This window comes from Onychomys torridus, chromosome 22, assembly GCF_903995425.1.
Source record: "Onychomys torridus chromosome 22, mOncTor1.1, whole genome shotgun sequence".
Classification (NCBI taxonomy): domain Eukaryota; kingdom Metazoa; phylum Chordata; class Mammalia; order Rodentia; family Cricetidae; genus Onychomys; species Onychomys torridus.
The window spans coordinates 1305401-1318605 of record NC_050464.1 but is presented as its reverse complement, the minus strand read 5'-3'; the positions used below and the strand labels follow the sequence as shown (position 1 = coordinate 1318605).

At 44.0% G+C, this 13205-nt stretch overlaps 1 protein-coding gene across 6 annotated transcripts in view; it reads left to right on the top strand.

Annotated features, from left to right (window-relative positions):
• The window catches only part of Fry (FRY microtubule binding protein), a 392261-nt gene that overhangs the window by 138550 nt on the left and 240506 nt on the right, over nucleotides 1–13205 (top strand). The window lies entirely within an intron of this gene.

Here is a 13205-nt window from a genome sequence, read left to right as displayed (position 1 = left end):
CTCAACTTCGAAGGCTGCAGTAGAATTATAGTAGATTTTGTTTGCTTAAAATTTCCAGAGATAATGGCCCTTCAGACTCCAGGGAGGGCAGGTTCGGCATTCCAGGCTACACTGCCTGCCTGGTGTTTATTTGGTTTGTTCAGGCTTTATCTAAATATTTTGTGAAGTGCAGTTTAATCGAAGGGGTGTGGCAGGGTAGTGAGTACTTTGGAATTGTTTTATTAGGGTATTGTGTGAAGAGAGACAACTACTTCACAGTCCAAAACCTAAGGCTCATCTTTGCCAGGCATAGACTCATCTGCAGGTCCTTTTGATCTGCCCCTGGTCCCCGTGGACGATGTTCAGAATGCTATTTACCTTTAGCATTTCTGGAGATCCCAAATGTTCTAGTCCAAACACGCTTCTCTGAAATGTAAACAAGTACAGTTCTGACCCAAACAGTTCTTTAGACTGTAAAAATAACATGGTTCTGAAGTTGCATTTCTGACCTATATAATTTTTTTTTTTTTTTTTTTTTTTTTTTATCAATTCACTCTTTCAAAAAGACAACCTCCTGGGTCTGGGTCAAAATCAGAACGAGGCCTCCGGGTGCTCTGGAATACCTTGTGTGTTTCTGCACAGTCTAAAAGCAAAGCCTGCCCCAGCACCAGCTTTTGGTCTTATTTTATACAAAAAGACTGCTGGGTCTTACTGATGTTTCACTGTTTCAAATTAATTTTTTTTCCTAAAAATTATTTTCCATATTTTATTAGGTATAGTCTAATTAATCTGCCTGGACTCTTGAGGGGTAATGAATGTCTCCTCCTCTGATGACCTGTAGCCAAAAATTGTTTTTATGTAAACAAACCTAGGCAGAGGAACTTGGGCTGGACTGTTTGGAGAAGAGAGAAATACTGCTTGAGGATATTTGAGGGGTGCATCTCGGAGTGACATCCCCAGAAGCCATTTTCCCTGGGTCACTGAGCCCCACTGTGCACCAGGGGCTTGTCTGGAGTATTTCTGTACAAGTGGGAGGCCATTTGGGAGCAATACTGCTGCATTGTCAAAGCCATTAATCATTTAACTTGGGTTCGTTTTCTGTATCCCCCATGCTCACAGATGAATCTTCCTTTGTCTGTCTACCCTTTGATTAGTGAAGAGAATTTGACAGACTGGACACTGTAGAGAGCAGTTTGTCTCGATGGAAAAACCAAAACAAAACAAAACAAAAGCAAGCAAACAAAAACACCTCACAAGTTTGATATCAATCTGTGGATTTTAAACTCCATTTGGTTTTCCAAAGCCTGTTTCCTTCTATGAGTTTTTGTCATGCCTTTAGATGGAACATGACACTGTGACAGCACCTGATGGGATTTCTTTCAAACCCTCTTGTCTGTCTTCAGTTGACTCTAGACAGAATAGATAATTGCTTCATCTCCTTAAACTCCTTATTTCTCCCTGTATCCCCACACCAGGAAATGGTTCAGAATTATTGTTCATCTCAACTTGGAGAGTATCTGTGACTTGATTTCAATGTCTCCCTGTTCATTCAGCAAAGATTTGCTGAGTTCCTTAACACTTGCCAGGCTGTGGGGTATGTGAAAGAGGCGGCCCCACCTCGTGTCCTGATTCCTTCATTTCAGGACAATGAAGTTGGTAAGGTTCTTGGGAGTTGGGCGGGTCTGGATGGTTTATACCCCTTTCTTAAAAGAGGAAAGGAAAATACACTCACTGCCTTCTCCCCTGGAGCTTGTCATAACATTTACCTGCATACAGCCTGGCATAGTTCTCATCTCTAAGTTTTACATGTTTCCAGTAGCAGAGAGAGAGAGAGAGAGGAATTTGCCTGTACAAGAGACAGAGTGGAGAAACAGAAGCCCCAGGGCTTCTTCGCCTGTGAGCGCAGCCTTGGCTGAAAGGCTGCATCCAGGGCCAGCAGCTAACCGCATGCTTGCGCATGCCTGCCTTCCCAGGTTGGCAAGGCAAAGATGCCTGCCCACATACCTGAATGGAGGACCAGCCCCCTAATTATGTGGTGGTGCTTATTTACACAAGTGCAGCAATTAAAAAGCAATGAAACAAACTCTGTAGCTACAGCTGACTGCTTTCCTGGGCAGTAGTAGAGGGAAGGATGACGTCATAAACATTTACAGGTTAAGGTTTCCGTTTGATAGAGAAAAGGCATATTGTGGGCAAAATGTCATTTTGTGTATACCTTTGTCTCATCAGAAGAATTAAGAAGCCAATTAAACATACTGGTCGCTGCCTGGCGAGGTGAATTAGTTTCTACCTTGTGGCCTTCACTCTTTCTTCTTCCTTGGCATGACACACTCCACCCACCCTGCCAGGTTGCCCTTTGGTTTGAATGAAGCCGGAGCTTCGAATGTCCTGATGTCCTTATTCAGCCCTCACCGGTGGCTTTTTCTTAACCTGCTTGTACAACTGTCTTGTTCCCTCTACTTGTGTCTGTGCCCCTGGGTGTCCATGGCCACAGCCACCCCGGGCTTCTCAGCCACACTGGCAGTATTCATCATCTTCTGATACCAGACTCTGCCACCCATGTCCCTCTGGGCAGTGTCTTCCCGGGCCTCCCCTTCGGGCTCTCTGCACCCATCATCTGTCTTCTGTCTTCTCCTTTTCCTCTCTGTCTTCTGCGGTGCAGTAACTTATTCCCACATCCCCGGCTGTTCACATCTCCACCCCATAATCTGGCAGGCTCACACCACAAATTACAGAGCCAGAGGGGCTTGCTGCCAACCTTCTAAGCCCTGCGCTTGTGTGGCCTTGGATTAGCCACTGACTCTGTTTCCTCATCTGCAAGAAGGAAGCCAAAGTAATGGATGCCTCATAGGCATGGGGTATTCAGACACGGAGCACTGGGGGGCAGACCAGGGAGAGGGGGGACATGACATCTAACGCACCGTCAGTGTTTGATAAATGCTAAAATAATACAAATGTATTCTGATGCTCATCTGCGTTCTGAACCTACTTAAAACGCGGCTTAGATAGTTCCCTTCCCTTTGCCTTGGCATCCTCAGTGGATTATTTGATGAATACTCAACACTTACTTCACCCCTGGGCAAGGAAACACTACAGAGAGATGACAGTTAGGATTTACTTTCAAACTTTACCCCTTTCTCTGTCTCAACGACTACCAAATGCTCCTGCTTTCCTTAACTGTATGCCCTCTAGCCATGTGGAGTGGGCTTGGAGCGTCTCGCTGGTAGGAAGTTGCTTCGGCCTTTAGGACAGCTCCAGAAGAAGTTTGAAATGGTTCGCTTCATGCTGCGTCGCAGGGCAGGAGAGTTTACACAGAGAGAGTGAGTGTGTGGGCTTCAGCGTCGTCTGAAAAGTCTAAATGGTTCCCTTGTGCTGCTAACCAGTCCACGGTTTCCAGGGAACACTGGCCCAATGAGATGAGTGAAGGACATTCAGAATCACCTGGCTCTTTCCAGAGTACACACCCTCCCTGTGGTACTTAGCCAGTCCTGCTACCCACTGAGGACTACAGCTTTATGTTCATTAACTCTTTCAGGTCCTTAGGCTTCCCCCACACAGTGAACTACTCTGGAAGAACTGAATGACCTCTTTGCATAGAGATTGGTGTTTGCTAGTGTTGGCTAATGTTTTTCTAAGGAAACTTGCACATAGGGCAGCACCAACGTCAGGGTTCTTCTAAGTTGTAGGGAGTTAATTCACTTGGTAAGTGTGGTGACTCACGCTCATGATCCCATCACTTCAGAGGCAGAGTTCAAGGTTATCTTCATCTGTGTGAGACCCATTCTAAAAGAAAGAATGGAGAGAGAGAGAGAGAGAGAGAGAGAGAGAGAGAGAGAGAGAGAGAGAGAGAGAGAGAGAGAAATCCATTCAGCACAGAAATGGGGCTTGATGATGCTGGTTGTCAGGTGGAAATCCCAGGCAACTATGAACTGGCTGTGAAGCCATACATACATACTGATGATGCATAGGCATATGGCAGGTGAGCCTCCAGGGCACCATGAGAAAGATCTTTTATAAAATCGGCTTAAAGATGTGGAAAATTAATATTAATAGAGTTGCCTGAACCTATCAATAAGTAAAATTGAAATACAGACACATTGGGGGTGTGTGTGTACTGGTGCTGGTGCTGGGTTGGAATTCAGGGTTTCATGCAAGCTGAGCATGTGCTCTACCACTGAGCTACACCCCACTGTTTGGTCCTTGTAGTGGAGGAGTGACCAAGCATTATTGTCTGCATTCAGCGGGGGAGAGGCTGCTGCATCTCTGTAGCTCACAGCTGTGTGTTGATGGCATCCCCTCAGAGGCCACTAGGTCACTTCTGCTGAAGCAATTTATAGCTTCATGAGAAACAATACCTCACACCAGCATCCATGTCTTCCAGGCAGAAAGAAGTCTATTGCTGGGTTTGTTGTTGAGACAAATTGGAGGTGGTAGTTGGAAGCCCGAAGGAAACTTGGGACAGATGGTTATCTGTGGTGCCTGTTAGCACACCAAAGCACTTCCTGGTCTCCAAGCTCCCTTGGTATCACAGGTTCCTGTTGCAGAGTCCATGCTGGCATCCTGGCTCCCTTGGTATCAGAGGTACCTATTACAGAGTTCATGCTGGCATCCTGGCTCTTCTAAACCAGCCTCTACCCTAAATTTCTCCAGCTCGTAGGCTTCCCTACGCCCCTTATAACCCTGCTTGTTCAGCTATACAGTCTCTTGGCCCTATCTCTCCTTTCTTGTCCACTCCTGCCCCCCGCCCCCCACTTCTCTTGGCCTGGTCCAGTCTGCCGACCATGTTCAGTCTACTACTTTGTCTCTCTGCTCTGGACCCTTCCATCGGGCAGAGCATTTTCCCTCACACTTGCAATAAAAACCTTCCCCTCGGCCATACCTTGAAGAGGTCACATCCTCACTTCATAAACAGGTGCCCAAACACTCAGTTTATTCACTGGTTATTGCCGTTTGTTTTGAATTGGAATGCACGATTCATTAAAATCAAGGCGGACCCTGCCCAAGCAGGCCCAGTATAACAGGCACTGCTGTTCTGTGTGGAACACTACACTCAATGGCTTATATATAGGGCAGTCACATAATTATTCATCCCAAACTGGGACACTTTGGAGAGTGAAAGTTAATAATGATGTAAGAACACTGTCATCTGAGACTACCTTTGGCAAAAGGGCCCAGATGATTGCTTCTCTGTTCTTTCCCACAGTGCTATGGACTAAATATTATCCACATTTTACAAATGGGTGGGAAAGAAATTAAAACTTGATTAGGGGCCATCCACCCTTTCCCCGACACCGAAACACTGATGGCATTGTTTTATTTATTAGTTTGTTTTTTAGAATATTTTTGTTTTTGTATGAGTGTTTTGCCTGCATATATGTGTGTGTCTGGTGCCTGTGGAAGCCAGAAGAGGGTGTTGAATCCCCTGGGACTGGAGTTCAGGAAGACTGTGGAACCACCATGTGGGTGCTGGGAATTGAACCCAGGTCCTCTGGAAGAGCTGCTGACACTCTTAACCGATGAGCCATCTCTCCAGCTCCCTACATTGTTTTTATACTTGCCAAAAGGAACATAGAAGCAAGAGCACAGTTGGGAACCTGGTGTTTTATAGGTATTTAAATTTTTATTGGCTAATACCTCTGCCAGTTCTTAGCCTCTGGCACACCCTCGCTCCCTCCCTCTTTGTGTGCTTAAGTGTGTACAATCACTCTCTTACAAACACACACACACACACACACACACACACACACACACACACACACACACCATAGAAGAACTTCTCTTTAGGATAGGCCTCTTTGAAAACCCTAAACTAAATTCTGCAAGTGTTCTCCATTTGTTTTTCAAATACTACAGAGTGGTCTACCCCCCACCCCATCTTTGCACCAAACATGTGCACACATGTAATAAGATTACTTTATTTCCTTATCTATTTATTTTGGGTTTTTCAAGGCAGGGTTTCTCTGTGTAGACTTCACTGTCCAAAAACTCACTCTGTAGACCAGGCTGGCCTGGAACTCAGAGATCTGCCTGCCTCTGTCTCCTGAGTGTTGAGATTAAAGGTGTGTGCCACCACCAGACCAGATTCCTTCTTTTATGTTGATTTGTTCCTACTCTGAAAAGTGTATGCAAATACTTAGCAGGCTCTGCAGCTGGGACTGTAGCTTAGTAGTGTAGTACTTACCTGGCATTAGTGAGCCCCTGGATTTGAGCTCCAGCATTGATACTGACATGTTTGTAGATAGATAGGTAGGTAGGTAGGTAGGTAGATAGGTAGATAGATAGATAGATAGATAGATAGATAGATAGATAGATAAAAAGAGAGCTCCAGTTAAATTAAATGAATTAAATAAAAATGTATGTAGGCTTTAGCTTCTTTTAGAATGGTCATTTGTCCCCATTCCTGAGGTTTTTCCGAGGGGGACTGTATTTCTTTTTAGAAGCCAGTGGCAGACTCCCAATTGACAGTAGTATTGACATGAGGAAGAATGTCCTCATTTTCTTCTGGCCTCCAGGGCACTGGGCCCACATAATGCACAGATATACATTCAAGAAAAATACTCATACAAATTAAATAAATCTTAAAAGGGGGCGGTGATTGTAATTCTGGTCTGAAAGGCAAACAGTGGGAGGCAGTAAAGAGACATGACCTGAATAATTTTACAAGTTGGGAATCAGTCCAGAATATTTGAGGAAGTCGTCAGGGTTGGGACGCTTCAAGTGACAGGAAATAGCCTCTAAAAGACTTCTGTCTCAAGCCGTTTGAACATCTGTGACTCATTCATTTGCTTTGGGGTACAGGTGAAGGAATGGAAGGTTACAAGCATCCTGGTCATTGGGTTAGTGACATCTACATTCTTCAGCCTTCTGTAATATTCGGCATGAGATGGACTGAGCTATGAGCTGGGGCTTGGTCGGGGGCCATCCCCTGGCCTGTTCGTGTCCCTTTGTACAGCCCTCGTGGGTGCAAAGCTTTCTGTTTGTGTACCGTTCAGTGGTCTGTCTGGTCAGCATACACAGGGACCTCACCTGTTTGGATGACTTGGTTACTACCAAACCAGCCCAGCCTCTTCCCAGTGACTGGATGAAGTTGATGGCATTTAATCCTTCCTAAGTGCAGTTTCTTTCTGAGGAGATATTCATATGGCGGCATGAAGATATATTTTATAACATTTCAGGTCAGATTTATGTGAATAAATAATGTTCCTAGTTAAGTACTTACCTTTGACTAAGGCTTTCAAAATGTGGTGTAGGGCTGGAGAGGTGGTTCAGCAGTTAAAGGAACTGAGCGTTCTTTCAGAGGACCAGGGCTCCATTCCCAGCACCATTTGGTGACTCACAACCATCTATAACTCCAGTTACAGGGGATCTAACATTCTCTTCTGGCTTCCATGGGCTCCAGGTGTGCAAGTGATACATAGGCATCTATGTAGGCAAAACACCCATACACATAAAAATAATTGGATTAATAATTTCTTTAAATGCAATGTAAGTTGGTATCTGTCATTTAAATAGTTCAGAGGAGCCAGGCCCTGGTGGCACACGCCTTTAGTCCCAGCACTCTGGAGGCAGAGGCAGGCAGATCTCTGTGAATTTGAGGCCAGCCTGGTCTACAGAGTGAATCCCAGGACAGCCAGGGCTACACAGAGAAACCATGTCTCGAAAAACAAAAGCAAAAAGGTAGTTCAGATGTAAATCTGACTTTCAATAAATGTGTTAAGATTTTCTGGATTTATTAGCTTTCTTTTCTGAACTCTGGAACTTGTATGATTTTCCACCTTGTGTTGCTATGACGTGTCTACCCAATCTGAGCATTCTACCCCAGTACAAAATAGCAAACAGCCACTTCCTGGAAATGTGGATGGCACTGGTGGAGCAAGACAGTACTCAGGCTAACCTCATCTTCTCTTACTGCTCTCTCTTACTTTATAGATCCCATCCAACAACTTAAATCTATCTATTTATTTATTTATTTATTTATTTATTTATTTATTTAGAGCATGTTACTTTATCCTGGAGTGGTAGGCTATATGAATAGGAGAGTGTCTCCCTCCATCTCAGAATTACTTATTTTTAGTGTGTGTGTGTGTGTGTGTGTGTGTGTGTGTGTGTGTGTGTGTGTGTTTGCCTGCGTGTATGTATATATATCCTATGTATGCAGTACCTGAGGCAGCCAGAGGGGGCATCAGGCTTAGAAGAGAAATGGAAGTGACCTTTTCTGGTCTTTTATATTGGAATATCTATAGGAATATCTTTTCCTACATTACTGGCTTGTACCACAAAACTTTCTATTCGAGCATGAGTTCTTCTTGGGTATTACATGGATGTGTCTTGCTATTTCATAGTGTGAGACATGCAGGACAAACACTATTCAGTACTTCTTTATTGATCATCAAGTGTGCACAAAACTTGCACCATCCTGGCAACATCACAGATGCACCACACCTGGATTTAGATATATTCACACCAAAGTCCCCTTGACTTTCAGAACTGGGGAGAAATGTCCCATGATCCAGAGACAGTGTGCAGTGCAGGCCTTGGAAGAACATCATTTTGGAGGATGTGTTTGATAGGTCTGTTAATGCTTTGTGTATTTCATATCCTCCACCTCAGAGGACATTTGGAAGGAAGCCTGGTGTTTACAGGACTGGTTTTTTGTAAGAACATTTTGAAATATTTCTCCTAGCAGGATGGCTAAAGGAGAAGAAATAGACGTTCTTTGCAATAGACCCCCAAAGGAACATTTGCCGAGATTTTATTAGATGCAGAAATATTCCAGATAGGCGTTCCTTACACTAGAACACTGGGAAAAGAAGTCACCTTTGTCATGTTTGTTTCTGGTTTTACCCCCCCCCTCCCATCACCACCACCCCTTCCTTCCTCTGTTTTGGCAGCATCTTACTATGTAGCCCTCACTGACTGGCTCAAAACTCACTACCCAGACTGTGCTGGCCTCAAACTAATGGCGATCCTCCTGTTTCTTGGTCTGCGTGGGTGGTGGCATCTTGAGACAGGGTGGCTGAAGCTCGCTGTCACCAGGCTGATGTTGTACTTTCAGTCCTTGAGTCCCTTCCACCGGACTCTCCTGAGCAGCTGGGATCACAGGGTGCACACAGCCAGCTGCCGCACTTGGGAAAATGTTTGCCCCCGAGATAAATTCAAAGGCAGCTCTGCTTCATTTCAGAGTGTCTCCATTCCTCTTTTGTGTGTTTTGGGGATTAAAGAGGTGTATGTGTGTGCACGCGCAAGCCACCAAGAGACAGAATAAATTACATATTTCTATAAGTTAACTTTCACGATTCCCTCCACTTACCTATAATCTTCCAGTCACTCTCTTTCATTGAACACACAAGCACAAGCATTTAAAATGTTAGTCACCCAAAACTCCAGATGCTAAGCAGAGAAAGTTTATATTCTACCAGCGCATCGACTCTGTAATGAGTCTGATTTGGCTTAATTCCTTTCTACTGTGCAGTCATTTGATAAGCCGCAGATGGAAGTTTAAGCCAAAGCCATATACCGTTTGGGCGAATGCTTTTCATGCCACTGTTAAGAGTTTGTTGTCATGTCAATTTAAGGGAGTTGAAATCTTTTTTAGGAAGGCACTCAGAGAGTGCTGCTTATCAACCTTAATTTGATATACAACTTGGACCGTTTCTACCATTCTTAATGACAGAGTGCACAGCAGTTGAGCACAGCTTTGAAAGCCCAGAGTTTCTCGGCCAATGCCACGAGAGCAAGACTGTGGAAATGTATAATCGAATCCCCATCCGACACTTCGTGCCCAGACATCAGATACACTAGCCTGACGTCTTCAAGCTTAGTTTTGTAAATAAGTAAATATGTATTTGGGCAGCCGGAGAAGGGGTAGGGTATTAAGATTAACTAGGGAGACACTTTAGTAAAATTCCATCTGAAACTTGTATTTATGTAGGTGGGACTTGTTCATCAATAAAATGGTGTGCTAGTTAAGAGGCAAATCAATCAAATGCTTCCACTTCTGAGTAAATTCTTGGATTTTATTTCACGTGTGTGTGTGTGTATGTGTGTGTGTGTGTGTGTGTGTGTGTATTTGTGTGTATGTATGTTATATGTGTGATATGTGTGAGGTATGTGTGTAAATGTAGTAAGGGTGTGGTATATGTGTGGTATGTGTGTAGTGTGATATGTGTGTGGTGTGTGTGAGGTATGTGTATGGTGTGCATATGTATATGGTGTGTGTGTGTGTGTGATGTGTGTGTGTGTGGTGTGTGTGAGACCTTGGCTGTTCCCTCTTACTTCCTTCTGAAAACAGAACAAACCTGTCTCTTTGTTTCTTGCTTATGAATATGAAGTGGTTTTAATACTCCCACTGAAAACTGATGCTTGTGTAAACATTGTATTTATCAGCTATTTCTGCTACTCTGTAAGTGCTGGGCTGAAAGAGGTGTAGTGGGGGATATTGAACTTAAAGGGGATGGAATCTCAGAACCACACAGCTTCCTAGCCTGACTTGCTTTTCTGTAACCTGAATAAAAGAAAAACTGTCACCCTGCACAGCCTACCAGATTCTGTTGTATACACACACACACACACACACACACACACACACACACACACACACCGCATGCGCACGTAAACAATACAGTGACTGTGTTGAACTCAGGAAGTCTGAACAGGGTTGGATCTGTGTGAGATGGCAGCAGTCTTGGCTTCTTGGTCTGAAGATGCGCTTTTCTTTCTTCCATACAACTTGAAATAAGAGGATTATGAAAATTGCTGGCATTCTAGAGCCTTTGAAAGACATAGCCATGTAGCTAATGGCTTCTTGCCTAGCATATGGTCACCACTCAATTTCATAAACCATGCTGAATAGACATAAAGGTTGCAGTTGACTGTTGGAGGTGTGAAACACTGATTTGTTAACACCAGCACCTTTGCTACAATGACTAAAATTGAGAGAAAGTTGTTTTGATGACCTATGAACCTCAGTTGGAGGCAGTTGACTGGTTATGAGTGTGAGCCTCTATTAGGATGCCAATTACTCTGTGGTGTGTGTGTGTCTGTGTGTGTGTGTTGCGGTATGTGGTGTGTGTGTGTGTGTGTGTGTGTGTGTGTGTGTGTTTGGTGTATGTGGTGTGTAAATATGTGTGTATATGTAGGTGTGTGTTGTGTGTGTGTGTTATATGTGTATGTGTGGTGTGAATATGTGTGTGTATATGTAGGGGTGTGTGTGTGTGTGTGTGTGTGTGTGTGTGGTGTATGGTGTTTGGTGTGTGTGTGTATATGGTGTATGGTGTTTGGTGTGTGTGTGTGTATGTGTTGTAGTAAGTTTACTTTTCAAACTGTACTTTCTGATAATCAGATTTTTAATGAATCTCCTCTAAAAATGAAGCCTAGAAATTGGATGTGAACATGGTCTTACCCAGAGTATCCTTTCCATTTTAGCACCTCTAAAATTAACCTGCTGCTTTTCTAACGAGATTTCCGAGTCTTTAGCAACCACACACCCAGGGGTTGGGTTTACTTTCCTCATGGTGTTTTTGGTGGCCCTGGGGCTGTTCTCAGTGTGAACATGCATCCATGTGTGCAATCACACCACGCATCAGGTTGAGAGTAAAAACTTGTCCCTTTATTTCTTACTTTTAATTAGAGTGCATTGATTGTGCAGCATAATGGGTTTAATAAAAACATTTTTGATCATGTGCTTGGACCATATTCATCCCCTGTACTGGTCAGTTTTTGTCAGCTTTGCACAATCCTAGACATACCTAAGAGACACTCAGCTGAAGAAGTGCCCCCGTCAGATTGGCTTGTGGGCATTTTCTTGGTTGATGATTGATGTAGGAGGGCCCTGCCGAGTGTGAGCGGTGCCAGCTGGGTGGTCCTGGGCTGTGTAAGGAGGTTGAGCAAGTGATGGAGAGTGAGCCAGCAAACAGCATCCTCCATGGTCTCTGCTTCAGTTCCCACTTCCAGGTTCCTGCCTCGAGTTCCCTCAGCCATGGAGTCTAACTTGGAAGTACAAGCTGAAAAAACCCCTTCCTTCCCCAAGTTGGTTTTGGTTGGTGTTTTGTCAAAACAAAGAAGAGGAACTAGAACCACCCCCTTGCCCTTCCCTGTCCTCTCCCAATGGTCCCCTCTCCCTTCCCAAGTAGACCTCTCTCTGCTTCCTATCAAGTCATAGCATGTCATGCCGTATCATCCATGATATGGCATAACACCCATCTATGATGGATGTTAATGTATGTTAATTGCAGAGATGAGAGGGAGTATGATATTTATGTTCCTGTGTCTGGCTTGTTTTCTTTGATAAGATGTTCTTCACACCCACAAGAAAAATCATGACAAGATGGCTTCATGGGTCAAACCATGGAGCCATCCTGCCAGACAACCTAAGTTCCATCCCAAGGACCTACTGTGGAAAGAAAAAACTAATTCCTGCGAGTTGTCCTGGGAACTCCATACATGAGCCATGAAATGCACATGTGAACATGGGCATGCAAATAAATAATAAATAGATGATAGATAGATAGATAGTTAGATAGATAGATAGATAGATAGATAGATAGATAGATAGATAGAGGGTTGGGGATTTAGCTCAGTGGTAGAGCACTTGCCTAGCAAGTGCAAGGCCCTGGGTTCAATTCTCAGCTCTGGAAAAAAAAAGACAAGATAGATAGATAGATAGATAGATAGATAGATAGATAGATAGATAGATGATAGATATAGACAGACAGAGTAATTAAAGTAAAAAGTTAGATATAATTATCTAATTGAATAGTAAATGAGCTCAGGCAGAAGATGGGATAGTTTATGAAGTGTGTGTCCTCTAATGATGAAGGACATAATAAACAATAATCAAATGTCCCTCAGACACAGAATAACAGCCATCAATCTGGCCCCCTGAGCTCACTCATCATTGTCCTGCCAGACAAGGCTTTTGCTTCAGAAGATAACTAAGAGACTGTCACCCCTTGGGCCAGGAGAATGAAAATGTTCCCCCAGGCCCAAGATTGATAAACTGCTGATGCTGTTCCCTGGTTGGCTCTTCCCATTCGAGTCTGTGATTGGACGGTGTTTACCTCAAGCAGCAACCACACAGTTGATCTAGTCAGCTTCCTGATTTCCTGGCATTTCTGCCATGGACCCACATGAGGTTCTTAAGATAAGAACGTTTTTATGGACAGCCTCAAATTGATGCCTAAAGATCTGCCCATGTCTAGATCTGCCGAGGGGGCCGACCTTGCGGC